Source organism: Triturus cristatus, chromosome 10 (genome assembly GCF_964204655.1).
Source record: "Triturus cristatus chromosome 10, aTriCri1.1, whole genome shotgun sequence".
Taxonomy (NCBI): domain Eukaryota; kingdom Metazoa; phylum Chordata; class Amphibia; order Caudata; family Salamandridae; genus Triturus; species Triturus cristatus.
Window position 1 is genome coordinate 557,282,959 of NC_140593.1, and position 15,841 is coordinate 557,298,799.

At 51.8% G+C, this 15,841-nt stretch overlaps 1 protein-coding gene across 2 annotated transcripts in view; it reads right to left on the reverse strand.

The window, feature by feature from the left end:
- LOC146789720 (WD repeat-containing protein 48-like) overlaps window positions 1-15,841 on the reverse strand; it is a 171,343-nt gene that overhangs the window by 63,348 nt on the left and 92,154 nt on the right. The gene's annotated exons all lie outside the window — the stretch shown is intronic.

The following is a 15,841-nucleotide window of genomic DNA, read 5'->3' on the forward strand; positions in this document are numbered from 1 at the left end:
TTCAACCCATGAGTGAAGGGTCTATGGTAATGGTCACTTGCGGATTTGGATCCTGGAGGACCCTTTCCTGAAGTAGACTGTAGCTGTTCCACCATTGCAGGGAACAATTAACTGTTGGCTGAATCACCACTAGATCCTCTATACTGCCCACGGCTTGTGACGCTAAGCACTCCTGTAAAGGGTGCATGGAAATATGCATTTTTGAGGTTGAGGTTTAGGTTTGTCACAAACTCGCCTTCCTGCAAAAGTGGAATTACATCCTGAAGGGTCACCATATGAAAATGTTCCGATAGGATGTATTGGTTGAGTGGCCTGAGGTCTAGAATAGACCACAATGTTCTGTCATTCTTTGAGACTCGAAAGTATAGTGAATATATTCCTCTGCCCAGATACATTTTTGGAACTGGTTTGATGGCTCCTTTGGCAAGGAGTGCCTTTACTTCTTCCTTGAGAAGATGTGAGTGTTGAGGGCTGAGGATGTGTCTGCGTGGAGGAATGTTGGATGGGGTTGCTAGGAGTTCTAGACAGTTAACGCGCTGCACTATTGACAGTACCCACTGGTCCCACGTGATTACAGCCCACTGTGTCTGAAAACTCAGAAGTCTACCCCCGACAGGAGCTGGGTGATTGAGGGGATTGGAACGCAATGGGAGTCACCGTTCAGAAGTGGAGGCGGCACCTTTAGCTGGAAAACCTCTGCACTTCCTCCTGTTTCTATTGCCTCTGCATGATCCACTACCAAAACCTTTTCCTCTCTGTTGTTGGTAGGCCTGATGCGTCACTGGCAGGATTACCTCAGATGTGTGGTGGGTGCTTTACCTCCACACCTGCCCTGCTGCTTCTGAAAGGGCTGGCACGAGCCAGCTGTTTGCAGCGCGCCCATCACTTTGGCCATCTCAGTGTCCTTTTCAATATTTTCTAACATCTCATCGACCTTCAGGCTGAAGAGATTTTCGGGGGCACTAATAGAAGGTGTTGCTGCACCTGAGGTTTGAATCCTGAAATAGGCAGCCACGCATGTCTGTGTAAAAGGACAGCAGAAATGTTACTCCTTGCTGAAGTGTGAGCTGCATCCAGAGCACATCTAATGGTTGCATTAGATGCAAGGTTCCCATCTGTGACAACATGTACCCTTTCTTTTTATATTCACATGGGAGCTGGAGGAGATCTTCCATCTCATCCCATTGTGCCCGGTTGTATTTACAGAGCAGGCTTACAGAATTAGCAATGCACCAATGATTGGGATTCCCTACAGCCCCCTTCTGGCGGCAGCCTCAATCTGCTTACTCGCCTTTCCAGGAGGAGGTACATCTCCTGTCGCTTGTAATGCAGTGTGTTTCCGTGCTGTAGCCACTACTAGAGAATATGGGGACGGATGTCCACTGATGTGGAGTGGGTCTGAAAGAGGCCTTATACTTTCTTTCCACCCTAGGTGGCAGTACTCTACCTTTTACTGAGTCCTTGAAAATCTCTACAGATTGCTTCAGCATTGACTTTATCGTGGGAAGATTATACAGATTTTTCCGTTCTAGATAAAGTCTCCACCAGGAAGTCCTCTTCCTCAGGTGTGACATGCTTGTCCACCTTGTGGTATGCTGCAGCCCTCTTTTTTTTTTTAAACCATCTTTATTGGCATTTCACTGATTAATCCAATACGGTGTTTCACATAGTATACACAGTAATAGCAGCAATTCTGTCTTCACAAGATCTGATTCTCATTGTAACACAATTATAACTTCTGTGCCACTCAAATCAAAATGTAACACACTTCATCCACCCATCCCCTTCGTGTCTTGAGTCCTTTATCTGCACTTTCTTCTTAAGCTCAATAACCATCATCCTGAATGCAGTACATTTTATCAAGCTTCAGAATGTCCTTCCCCCGCCCCTTCAGTACCCGGGTTTTGTTTTGTCCCCCTCTTCCACCTCCTCCCCTTGAGGGTCTCTTAGGTCTGCAGTCATCTCAGACCACGTCTGCACATCATCTTTGAGTTTTTCATCATTTCTAAATTTTTTCATCCGGATCAATTCAGCCGTAGCCCATTCACTGAACTCTCTTAACCACATTTTCTGATTCACTTTTTCGGTTTTGGACTGGGAATTAGATCCAGTAGGACTGAACGTATTGTCCTAGGAATGGACCATCCTGTAGCCTTGTGTATTTTTTCCAGCCTGCCCTCCCAGAAGAGACTCAAGTTCTGGCATGCCCATATCATAGGAACGAAGAAAGCTACTGATTCACCACATCTAGGGCAAGCATCCGACCGTTCCGGATACATTTTACTTAATCTGTACAGGGTTAAATATACTTGGTGTATGAGGTTATATTGAATTAATTTAAATCGTGCATTGGAACTTACTTCCCGTACTCCCTCATGCACTCTCGCCTAGTCCTGCTCTGATATGGGCTCCTCCGATTCCTCCTCCCACCTTGTCTGTATCTGAAGGGCTGTGGCTGGCATGTCGTCTCGAAAAGAGATATATATATATATATATATATGATTAAGCGACTTCCTCCCGCCATAGATAATAGCATCGTGAGCACTGCTGTACTAGGGGGCTCCTCTGGGAAGGAGGTCCACCCCCCCCCCGCTGCTATCTTTACATACTGCAGGAATTGTCCCACTTCCAATTCACAAGTAGTTGTAGCCTGCTCCCGTGTCAGAAACCTGCCGTTACTATACAAATCCCCCCATAGTGTGTCATCCTCTGTCTTTCCAACTCTGGACAGACATGGGGTCTGCGATTTTTTTAAAGGGTCTTATAACCCACAAGGGCATAGGGTGTCTTCCGGATTACTCTCCTAACTGTATCCTCCCACACTTTTGTCACATGTCTAATTATGTATGAGTATTCTTTTGGAATTGCAGCACCCATCATAAGTCACTCGATAGGGGGTTTCTCCCGTAGGTGCCCACCAGTACTCTTTTCCCCCCAGTTACTATCCTTTCCAGTCAGTGGACCACGTGTTGCCATTGAGCTGCTATGTAGTAAAGGTTCATACAGGGGATCTCCAGTCCTCCATCCACCCATTTCCGTGGGAGAGTTCCTAGTTTCATCAGTTTACGTTTGTTGCCCCACAGCAATTCCACTATCAAACTGCCTAACAACGTAAAATATGACTTCGGGATTTCATAGAAGGAATGTTGTAGGGTGTAAAGGCATCAGGGTAGTATTATAATTTTTATGATTACCACTCTTCCCATCAAGGAAAGAGGCAGGGACTTCCACAATCCCACAGATAACTTCTATTATTCGCCCTATAGTATGCTCCAGGAATAATGAGGGGGAGTGCCACCACTGAACTCCCAAATACCTTATACCTTCTGGGTGGGCCCCGGATGGCACCTGCATCAGTCTGCCAATTGGGATTATTTTCGACCACAAGGTTTATATGAAGACCGGAGAACACTCCAAATTTTTCCAACTCATTCACAGGCACTGCATTGGTTGGACATCTTAGGTAAATATAGGGAGATGACCTGTATCTCCCAAACGGATTCCCCAACCCTCGATACTTTTTATTCTCGTTATCGCCAAGGGCTCCACCTCCACCGCAAACAGCAGCAGCGACAGGGGGCATTCCTGCCTCGTTCTCCCGGTCAAGCTGATTTTGCTGAGGCGCACTCGGGACGTCTGGTTCGTATATAACAATTGAACCCACTGGAGAAAAACCAGACGAATCCCCATTTTTCGGAGGACCGCCCAGATGCATTCCCACTTTACAAAGTTGAATGTCTGCTCCATGTCTAGCGTTGCCAGAGCTCAGTCTTCAGTCAGTAATATTGGGGCATGCCAAATATGTGCCAGTCTTCTCAAGTTATTAATAGTGTTCCTCCCGCTTGGTCCGGATCAACCAAGCGTGGCATATGAGGTAATAACCTAGCTGCTAGAATCCCGCTCAATAATTTATTATCTAAGTTTGATCTCTGATAAAATTCGGCCAGGAGACCATCACTGCCTGGGCACTTGGCGGTTTTGAGGCGTCTGATAAGGAGTAGTTTCTTTTCTGTAACTCCAGTTCTGTAGTAGGGGTATCTCTGTTATAGTCATAATCTAGTGAATAGTCCCGCCCATGTGCGTGGACCCCGGAGCAATAAAAAATAATCTCTAAAAGGTGACAAATCATGCAGACCTGCATACACCTTTAAGAGAGAATTTAATTTAAAGACAGATAATGCAGCCTATACCCACAGGCTACACTGTCCAGTACTTCAACCAGAATTCCACCAACATCCACAAACAGCACTGCCTGTCTAGTTTTTCTCCACATAGGAAAAAACTCTGCCTCTATCAGCAAAAGCCTCTGGAATGATAGAGAGGAAGGAGTGGACAGACAAGCCCCATAGGCTGTCATTATGTGGCTTAGAACAGGATACTGTGCCTTTAAGAAAACTTTCCAGATTTCCAGAACTTTCCCCAGTATCCCAGAATGCCCAGAAGGTCCCATTTACTTTCAGTTCTTTTTGAAGGCGTAGCACGCCAGACCTGTAGCATTCTTCATATGAAAAAATATCTCTCCACCGGGGAGGAGGGCGGGCGCTTATGACTATAACAGAGATACCCCTACTACAGAACTGGAGTTACAGAAAAGAAACTACTCCTTCTGTAGTAGGGGATCTCTGTGTATAGTCATAATCTAGTGAATAGAATGTCAAGCCCATCCCCACACAACAGCAGCGGTGGAGAACAAACAAGACAAACCCACTACTGTGCGAACAAATTTCGCAGCGAAGCCTGCCCAACCTGAGCATCTGCCCTGGCATCCGAGTCCAGACAGTAATGCGCAGCAAAGGTATGGACCGACTTCCAAGTGGCCGCCTTGCAGATTTCCGCAATAGGAACATTACGCAGCAAAGCCGTCGTGGAAGCTTTGCCCCTGGTGGAATGAGCCTTAGGTTTACCCCCTAAGGTCTTATTAGCCTTTTGATAACACAATTGTATGCAGGACACAATCCACCTAGAAATGGACTGCTTAGAGGTCGCAAGACCAGTCCTGACTGATCCATAATTAACAAACAATTGGTCAGACCTACGGATATCCTTGGTCTTATCCAGATAAAATTTCAACACCCTCCGAACATCCAGGGAATGGAGAGACCTTTCCGCTGGCGAAGAGGGATTCTGAAAGAACGTAGGTAAAGTTATGGTCTGGTTGACATGAAAATCAGAGATAACCTTAGGAAGAAATTTAGGGTGAGTACGCATCACAACCTTAGCAGCATGAAATACAGTATAAGGTTCTTGACAACATAATGCCTGAAGTTCACTCACCCTGCGGGCCGATGTAATGGCAACTAGGAACGCCGCCTTCCAGGATAGGTGCTGCAATGAAGCCTTGTGAATGGGTTCAAAAGGCTCCTTCATCAATCTGGACAGCACCACATTCAAGTCCCAGGAAGGCGAGGGAAGTCTGACGGGAGGAAACACTTTCTTCAAGCCTTCCAAAAAATCCTTGACCACAGGGATCTGAAAGAAGGAAGTCTGTGAAGGACATTTCCTGTAAGCAGTCAAAGCAGCCAGATGAACCTTAATGGAATGGAAATTAAGGCCAGACTGCGCCAGATGTAAAAGGTATGGAAGGATGACATCTTCCTTACATGTTGTCGGATCAAAGTTCTTGGACTTACACCAGATACAGAACCTCTTCCACCTGTAAGCATAGGATGTCCTAGTGGAAGGTCGTTTAGACTCCTTCAGTATGTCCATACAATCGTCTGTCAGATTCAGATGGCCATATTGCACTATTTCAGGAGCCATGCCGCCAAACTCAAAGACGAGAGGTTGGGGTGCACCATCCGCCCCCCGAACTTCGTGAGAAGGTCCGGCCTGCACGGCAACCGCATGTGAGGAAGGAGAGACCGGTGAAGAAGGTCCATGAACCACCACTGCCTGGGCCACTCCGGGGCGATCAGGATCATCCGCGCCCTGGACTGAGACAGCTTGATGAGCACCGCCGGAATCAGGGGAATGGGTGGAAAAGCGTACAGAAAGCTGTTCGACCAATCGATCCATAGCGCATTCCCCAGCGTCCCCCGCTGGTAGTACCTGGATGCGAAGTCTCGGCATTTGCTGTTTTCGGCAGTGGCGAACAGATCTACGTCTGGAGTCCCCCACCTTGCGAAGACTTCTCCTAGTACTTCGTCGTTTCTGACCCATTCGTGGTTTTCCTGAATCAGCCTGCTCAAGGCGTCCGCCTGAGCATTCTGCACCCCTGGCAGATGCGTGGCCGTAATAGTCAGTCCTCTGGCCAGCAGCCAGCGCCAGATCGCCTGCGCCTCCTGCGACAGAGTGCGCGATCTCGACCCCCCCTGCTTGTTGAGGTAATACATCGTAGTTGTATTGTCCGTCTGTATCAGCAGCGAGTTGGTCTGGAAGGACGGAAGGAAGGCCTTCAGCGCCAGGAAGACAGACCTGAGTTCCAGGAAATTGATGTGGTATGTCGATTCCAACGCAGACCACTTTCCTTGAATCTGCAAGTCCCCGGAATGCGCTCCCCAGCCCTGGAGAGACGCATCCATCACGACACTCGTCGTGGGAATGTCCTTGTGGAAGGGAACCCCCTTGAGGAGGTTTTCCGCCGAACACCACCACTTCAGAGACTGAAGAGCATGCAGCGACAGTCGTATCTTGTCGTCCCAAGAGCCTGTCCTCTGATCCCACTGATCCTCCAAACACTCCTGCAGTGGTCTCATGTGTAGCCGAGCGTGAGGCGTGAGGAAGATACAGGAGGCCATCGATCCCAGCAGCGAAGACACCTTCCTCACTGTCGTCGATGGAGCAGTCCTGAGGTCCTGAGCCTTCCGAAGGAGTGATAACCGTCTCTCCGCTGAAGGAGACACGCTTGCTGACCGCGTATCGATGGAGGCCCCCAGGTACTGTATGCACTGGACCGTAGTCGTAACCGATTTGGACATGTTGACGTGTAACCCCAGCTTGTGCAAGAGCTCGCACGTCCATCGGAAGTGTTCTTGAGCTTCCGCGAAGGATGATGCCTTGATCAGCCAATCGTCCAGATACGGGTAGACAAACACCTTGTTCCTCCGCAGGTGTGCCGCTACCACCGCCATGCACTTCGAAAAGGTCCTGGGCGCAGACTTTAGCCCGAATGGCAGTACTGTGTATTGATAGTGATTGGCGCCGACTTGGAATCGCAGGAACTTCCTGTGCTTCCGTGCTATGGGCATATGGAAGTACGCATCCTGTAGATCTATGGCACAGAGCCAGTCTCCCCGTTGCAGCTGAGGGTAAATCTGGTGCAACGATAGCATGCGAAACTTCTCTCTGCGAATCCATTTGTTTGCCTGTCGCAAATCCAGAATGGGCCTGAACTCGTTCTTGTCCTTCTTGCGAACGAGGAAGAACCGAGAGTACAGACCTCTTCCCCTTTGAGACAGAGGTACCTCTTCTACCGCCTTTTTTCTCAACAAGATGTCTGCCTCCGCCTGGAGCTCTCTCAGCTGGAATCGAGAGCTGACCGGCGGAATCGCTGGAGGCGGGCTGATAAACCGAAGACTGTATCCATTGCAAACAATATTCAGCACCCACTTGTCCTGAGTAATTTTTCTCCACTCTGCCGGAAAAAATTGAATGCTTCCCCCCACTGGAGTGGGTAACGGTTGAGGGGGAAGTAACCGCTCAGGGCCGAGACCCGGCCGGGCCCTTGGTTGTGGTAGTAGCCTGCTGGCCTCCTCTACCCCTCTGGCGCTTCTGGAAGGGCTTGCGGAACTGCTGCTGTTGTGGCTGCTGCTGTCCCGAGCCCTGCCCACGCCCTCTGCCCGAAGACCCGAACCTCCTTTGGAACGGGCGCTTCTTTTTCTCGGCCTTCTCCAACCCGACGGCCGTCAGGGTTTCCGCCTCAGCCTTCATGCGGGCCATCTCATCGTCCGCATGCTTCCCGAACAGGGTTTACCCCGAGAAGGGCAGGTTGGCCACTCTTTGCTGCGCCTCTGGCTTGAGGGACGTCAGGCGCAACCACGAATGGCGCCGCTGGTGGACGCCATGACAGTAGGCGTGGGCGGCCAATAAAGATACGTCCGCCGCTGCGCTGATCGTTTGGTTCGACACCAGCATGCCTTCGCGCACCGTCTCCAAGAAGTCCTCCTTCTTGTCCCGTGGCAGGAGGTCTGCATATTGCAGCAGGGACTCCCACAGGGCCCGGTCGTAACGGCCCAACAAAGCCCCTGCACTCGCCGCCTTCATGGTGGTGGCGGCGGTACCACACACCTTCCTGCCCGCAGAATCCAGCCAGCGGCTTTCTTTGTCGGGTGGAACCGTGGAGGACGGGGCGGTCGCATGTTGTTTTCTTGCCGCCGTCACGATCACCGAATCCGTCTTCGGGTCCACTCTCAAAAATGACGGATCCGACTCCGGGGCCCTATACTTTTTCATGAGCCTGGAAGGAGCGGCCTTCGTCGTCGCGGGAGTGAGGAACAGCTCCAAGGCGGGTTCCACCAGTCCTGGTACAAGAGGCAGTAGGGGGCGAGACAGGTGTTTTTTATGAAGCATCTCGAATATCACGGACGTCGTGGGTGTTGGAACCGTCACCGTGATACCCAACTTTGCGGCCCCTCGCAACAGCACCTCTTGGAACGAGACCAAGTCGTCCACCGGAGACACCCTCGTCCCCGGGGAGTCCGACAGCGTCGGGGAAAGGTCTCTGTCCGAGGAGCGCGTGCGCGACCTGGACCTATACCTCCTACAGCGTCGTCTTGAGTCCGACGAGGACCGTCCACGGCTCCGTGATCTTCTCCTCCTGTGAGAGCGGGAGCGCGACCTCTTCGGCTTCGGCCTGTCCGCCGGTCTCGCTGGTCCAGGCGACCGTGGGCGTCGTGGCTTCGGGGTCCCCTGCGGCGGAGTCTGGTACCGTGGAAGGGAAACCGACCGCGGGGGAACCGGCGGCGGTCCCACAGGAGTGCGTGGCAGCGACAGAGGCTGGGGCGGCGGAGGCAGCGTCCGCGGCCGAGGTGGCGGTGACGGAGGTGGAGGTGTTGGTGGAGGTGGTGGTGGAGGTGGTGGAGGCGGCGGAGGCGGGAGAGGAGGCGGCGACGGAGGCATCCGAGGAGGCGTATACACCACCGAGTACACCGATCCCGGTGACTCTCTCTTCCTCGACCTTCTCCTCGACGTCGATCTTCTCCTCGACGGCGACCTGTGCCTCGACGGCGACCTGTGCCTCGACGGCGACCTGTGCCTCGACGGCGACCTGTGCCTCGACGGCGACCTGTGCCTCGACGGCGACCTGTGCCTCAACATCGATCTTCTCCTCGGCGTCGATCTCCGCCTCGGCGTCGATCTTCGCCTCGACGGCGACCTGTGCCTCGACGGCGACCTGTGCCTCGACGGCGACCTTCGCCTCGACGGCGACCTGCGCCTTGACGGCGACCTCAAGCGTCTCGACGTCGATCTCCTTCTCCTCTTCATCGACGGCGAGCTGCGATCCCTCGACGGCGAATGCCGACGCCGGGTCCCATCTCGACGACGACCGCTGGCCGATGTAGTCGACGGCGGCCTATTCAGGTCCCTCGACGGCGATCGTCGACGCCGCTTCTCCCCAGAGCCCTGGGGGGACGGCGAACAGACGGTGGTCATCCTCCTCGACGTCGCCGTCGACGCCCTCGACGTCGATGGGGAGTGGGAGCGCTTACTGGTCTTCCTGCCCCTGGGAAGCCCCCCAGAGGCCTCAGTATGGGCCAAATCAGCCCCTCCAGACCCACCTGGTGCCTTCAGTCTTCGCTCCTCCAGAACTTGAAGCCTGATTTTCATTCTGTCCCTCAGGGTCCTGGCTGAGAACGAGTGGCAAATGGTACAGCTTTCAGGCACGTGGGATTGGGGAAGGCAACCTATGCACACCTCGTGTGGATCAGTTTTAGCCTTCTTTCGACCACATTCCAGGCACTTGTCGAACAAGCCAGGCATGTTGACAGTACCAGCTACTAAACACAAGAAAAAGTGACAAAAATTGCCAAAATCTCAATTAAACCCTTGAAAAGGGGAGAGCTCAATGCTCCAGGGTCCTGCTAGCAGGAGCCGGAAAAAAGAACTGAAAGTAAATGGGACCTGCTGGGCATTCTGGGATACTGGGGAAAGTTCTGGAAAGTTTTCTTAAAGGCACAGTATCCTGTTCTAAGCCACATAATGACAGCCTATGGGGCTTGTCTGTCCACTCCTTCCTCTCTATCATTCCAGAGGCTTTTGCCAATGTTCCATCTGGGCATACCCAGATCCTGCCCCGACTTTCTCTTCTAGATTGTGACTTCTGCCTTGGTCCCCTTCGTCGCTCTCTGTTTTTATCTCCTGTTGTCGATGCTCTGGATGACCCTGTCGAGGGGACCAGGCAGGTACCTGGTATCCCACTGTAGTCCAACTAGTCACTTGTTTCAGCGGCTGACTGAAAGAATAGGGTTCAGTAGTCTGTTTCCACTGTCAATTTTGCAGGGAACAGGCTATATTTCATATGTAGATTACAAAGACATCTAACATTTAGGAACGTCTGCTACTGAACTTGTTGGGTGTAGTCAGGATATATCGATATGGGTGCCTTTCGTGCTTATGAGCTGCAGGATTGCATTCCTATCCGATAATTGAATATCTGGGCGATGATGGCTCTTGGCGGCGCTCTTGGTCTTGGGGGTAAGGGGTGGGGAAGGAGGAGGAGGTCGGCAAAGGGACCTTCTGCTCGTTTGGGGAACACACAAATCTAAGATTGTTCCTCCTAAAACTCCCTTCGGAGTCTTGCGCTTTTTCATCCAGACTCACTACTCTTTTCTAGAGCGCAATGATGGTGTACCTGAGGGTACGCAATTCTGTTTGTTGTGCATCTACGTTTTCCTCAGTGGTAGTTACTGTTTCCGCTACCTTCTGCAGACCACAGCGTAGTAGGTCGACGTCAATGGCCACTGCGACTATTCTGTGCATTATGTCTTCACATGTAGACTGAATTGCCTGTGGGACGTCTAGCAATGAGAGGGGTTACTTTTCATTCTGACGATCTCCATTGTCGTTGCCTACCATGCTCTCTGCCAGAGTCTCTGAACCCAGTGGGAGAGGTAAGGTAATTAATTATTTTGTCAGCTTGCAACTTGGCTGCCTTATCCTTGACCATGGTTACAGCGTGTAGGGTTCCTATGTGGTGTTGTCTGTTTATTGTCGTTGGGTATATCTCTCTGGGTTAAGCCTGTGCGTCTCCCACTTGACCTTTCCTCATGATGAGTTTTCAATTACGTTTCCTGCGCACTTAATATTTTCGTATTCCAAACTCTTGGTAGAGTCCTGGAGTATGTGGTAGACTCCTGGAGTATGTGGAGTATTCCAATGCTTGGGGCGGAACGGCTTCTCACAGCTCCCTCTGTCTTGTGCAGCTCCTCTAGTCTCTTAGCAGATATGCCTGCTTTATTTCTGGGTAGTTATGCTCTATGTTCCTGCCCCCGTTGTTGACCCTTCCTCCACCGCTTCCTCCTACTAATGACGGACTGGCAAGTGTCCGCTGTCCATTTCCGTGGCTTACGGGCGATGCAACTCTGTAATTAGTGCTGGGTTCTCTCCTTTTTAGGTCTCGCTGAGACAGCGAAAGCTGTCTGAGACATTTTGTAAGTGGGCTTTCAAAAGTGCTACCCACATGGTTTTGCTGGCCTAGGGCTTGAGTGCACGATGGCGTGCACGTGCACAGCTGCTCCTCTGCTCCTTGCATTCCCCCCTCCCTTCTCACCCAGCCCTTTGATGCTCTGCTCGATTACTTTCACTTTAGCCGCTTTGACCCTTGCATTCCCCCCTCCCTTCTCACCCAGCCCTCTGATGCTCTGCTCGATTACTTTCGCCGCTTTGATGTTTGATCGCAAACGCGATCAATTCCGCTTGGCATAGCCTGTACTTGTTCTTTGTCCTCACATATGCTCTTCCCTCTATGTTTTTCTCTCTGGTCTCACTCTGCCCTCACATGTGCTTTTCCCTCTCCATTTTTCTCTTTCCTCACGCATGCTATTCCCTCTGTATTTGTCTCTTCCCTCACATGTACTCTTCCCTCTGCATTTTTTCTCTATGCTCTCACATGTGCTCTTCGCTCTGTATTTTTTTCTCTGCCCTCGCATGTGTTCTTTTCTCTATATTTTTCTCTCTGCTCTCACATGCTCTCTTCCCTCTATGTTTTTATCTCCGGTCTAACATGCGCCCTACCCTCTGTATTTTTCGCTTTGCTCCCACATGAGCTCTTCCCTCTCTATTTTTCTCTCCTCCCTCACATGGACTCTTCCCTCTGTATTTTTCTCTCTGCCCTCACGTGCTTTTCCCTCTGTATTTTTCTCTCTGCCCTCACATACTCTTCCCTGTATGTTTTCCTCTTTGCCCTCAAGTGCACTCTTCCCTCTGATCACATGCATACACAACTATGCACACATACAAACACACACATGCATTTACACACACATATGAACATATACAAACACACAGACATGCATAAACATATGCATATACATGCACACCAACACACCAACCCCACATACACATATAAACAAGCACGCACACCAACATACTCAAACACATACATACACACAAACATGCATACACAGACATAGGTATACACACAAACATATGTACACATCCATGAAGACAAATGAACACAATGACACACCCATACTTGCAGACCAACACACATATATATACACATACAAACACACACACATGCATACACACAGATATATACATATAGGCACACACACTATGCACACACACGCGTCTCCCGTACTCTCTCAGGGGAAGAGTCGGTGTCAGCTGTCTCCTAGAGGGAGATCTCGCATGAGACAGTAAGACTCAGAGACATGTGGTGGTGGGGAGAGAGACATGCCTCCCTTTAATCTTCTGCCACTGGTGCATTCAGATAAGCGGCAGGAAGTTCGTCGGACACATGCACTGGTTTCAATTTCGAGAAAGTGGGGTGAACGTTTCACAGATTGGGATTGTGTGTCAACACGTGTTTCTCCTTCACGGCAAGGCCAATCAGTACGTTTTGTTTAACCGTGTGGTCATGAATCCTTTAATTGCATAAGTGAGCGGGTATGGATGTAAACAAAAATGTAACACTAATACCACATTTTCTGTCATTCTTGTGAACAGGTTTGCTGTGAATGTATGAATGAGAATGGCGTTTTAGAATATGTTGCATGGAAAAGGGTCAACATGGTGTATACGTGTTTTTGGGTGTTTTTTTAATTTATTTTTTATTGCATGGTTAACGTCATGATATACCGGATTCGGATGCTTCATTGCAGATCAGTTGTTTGGCCCGTGGTTATTTACGAGTTTGGAAAATACTTTTGTATTGTTTCGATTCTTTTTGTCTCTGCCCTATCTCTTGGCTGCGTCCTTACTCTCTCCCATCTTCTCTCTCCACCTCTTTGCTACATGTTCTCTCGTAATGTTTTCATTTTCCCCAACTCTCCTCTTTACTCTCTCTAATTCTTTTTTTGCTCCTTTTCTGTCTCTGTCCCTTCTCTCCTCTTTCTCTCCCCACCTGTCCCTTCTCTAACCCCACTCCTCTTCCTCTGCCCGCCCCCCATCCCTCTCTCTCGCAGTACTGCAGCATAGGCAGCACCAGGTCTCTGATGCCTTCTCAGTGTTGGCCCTGGAGGAGGTAAGTCAGCCCCCCAAGTGAATCCCATTATCAACAGATAGTGAACCGCTATTTACCAACAAGTACGGAGCGGTCTCGGGTGACGGCTGATGCGAACAGTGATCTGCTCTCGGCCCCGGCAGGGCCTGTGGGGTGGGGGCGTTACCTTACACTAGGAGAGGAAGTAAAAGTGATATCCTCCCCTCCCCCCACTCCACCACGGTCTCTCCTCACCCTCCACCACTTTCTGATTCCCTTCCACCTCCGTCTCTCCTCACCCTCCACCTCCGTGTCTCTCCTCACCCTCCACCTCCGTGTCTCTCCTCACCCTCCACCTCCGTGTCTCTCCTCACCCTCCACCTCCGTGTCTCTCCTCACCCTCCACCTCCGTGTCTCTCCTCACCCTCCACCTCCGTGTCTCTCCTCACCCTCCACGTGTCTCTCCTCACCCTCCACGTGTCTCTCCTCACCCTCCACGTGTCTCTCCTCACCCTCCACGTGTCTCTTCTCACCCTCCAAGTCTCTCCTCACCCTCCAAGTCTCTCCTCACCCTCCACACGTGTCTCCTCCTCACCCTCCACACGTGTCTCCTCCACACGTGTCTCCTCCTCACCCTCCACACGTGTCTCCTCCTCACCCTCCACACGTGTCTCCTCGACACGTGTCTCCTCCTCACCCTCCACACGTGTCTCCTCCTCACCCTCCACACGTGTCTCTCCTCACCCTCCACACGTGTCTCCTCCTCACCCTCCACACGTGTCTCTCCTCACCCTCCAAACGTGTCTCTCCTCACCCTCCACACGTGTCTCTCTTCACCCTCCACACGTCTCTTTTCACCCTCCACACGTGTCTCCTCCTCACCCTCCACACGTGTCTCCTCCTCACCCTCCACACGTGTCTCCTCCTCACCCTCCACACGTCTCTCCTCACCCTCCACACGTGTCTCTCCTCACCCTCCACACGTGTCTCTCTTCACCCTCCACACGTCTCTTCACCCTCCACACGTCTCTTCACCCTCCACACGTGTCTCTCCTCACCCTCCACACGTGTCTCTCATCACCCTCCCCACGTGTCTCTCCTCACCCTCCACGTGTCTCTCCTCACCCTCCACGCGTCTCTCCTCACCCTCCACGTGTCTCTCCTCACCCTCCACGTGTCTCTCCTCACCCTCCACGTGTCTCTCCTCACCCTCCACGTGTCTCTCCTCACCCTCCACGTGTCTCTGCTGCACGCCTCACGCCGCTGCACGCCGCACACTGCTGCACGCCGCACACTGCTGCACGCCGCACACTGCTGCACGCCGCACACTGCTGCACGCCGCACACTGATGCAACCGGCACACTGATGCAACCGGCACACACTGCTGCACGCTGCTGCATTACTCACTGCTGCATGCTGCACGACACTGCTGCACGCAGCACACTGCTGCACACCACAGTGCTGCATGCCTCACACTGCTACACGAAACACTGCTGCACGCCGCACACTGCTGCACACTGCTGCACGCCACACACTGCTGCACGCCGCTGCACGTCACAGTGCTGCAGGCCTCACACTGCTACACGAAACACTGCTGCACGCCGCCGCCCCCTCTGATTGCTAAACCTGGAGCACAGGAGTGCTCCTAGCTGCCAGCGCGTGACCGTGGGCAAGGGGCGACTCCTGCCCCTGCCCACCATCCCCTATTCCTTATGGGAATTATGCCCCTACAGATCCCTCAGTGATGTAACCCCCTAGGTATACCAGCTTCGGGAATCTGTCTGGCTTAAACATTGCGCGCTGCCAGTAAAGTTCAAGCATTGAGGATTGACTAAGTCCTACTACGCCCCTCCCATCATGCTCCTCAGAAGGAGGGTGGCGGGGGGTGCCCCCCACCACAAACCCAGAGCATCCCCAGCGGTGCCAAATTCCTGCTCCGTTGAAGTGGAGATTTAGTGCACCCTGAGCGTGTCAAATGTACTATTGACATACTGGTCCCTTGCGATTGCCCCGCTGACACCCCAGTTACTGGGACAGCAGCACCCTATGTTTGCTGGCAGCGCCCCTAGCGCGGTAACGTGTCCGTAAACCCGGATCCCAGTCTTCCGCAGCTGCGGTACGCGACCAGTGAATCCGGTGGGGGATACCCCCAACCGCAATGGTCCTCTAGACATTAAGAAAAGCCCTATTTTACCTGGGCCTATCTCCAAATGATGGTGGTTTCACCCAGCTGTAAGGCCCGAGGCCCGCCCATGGAGC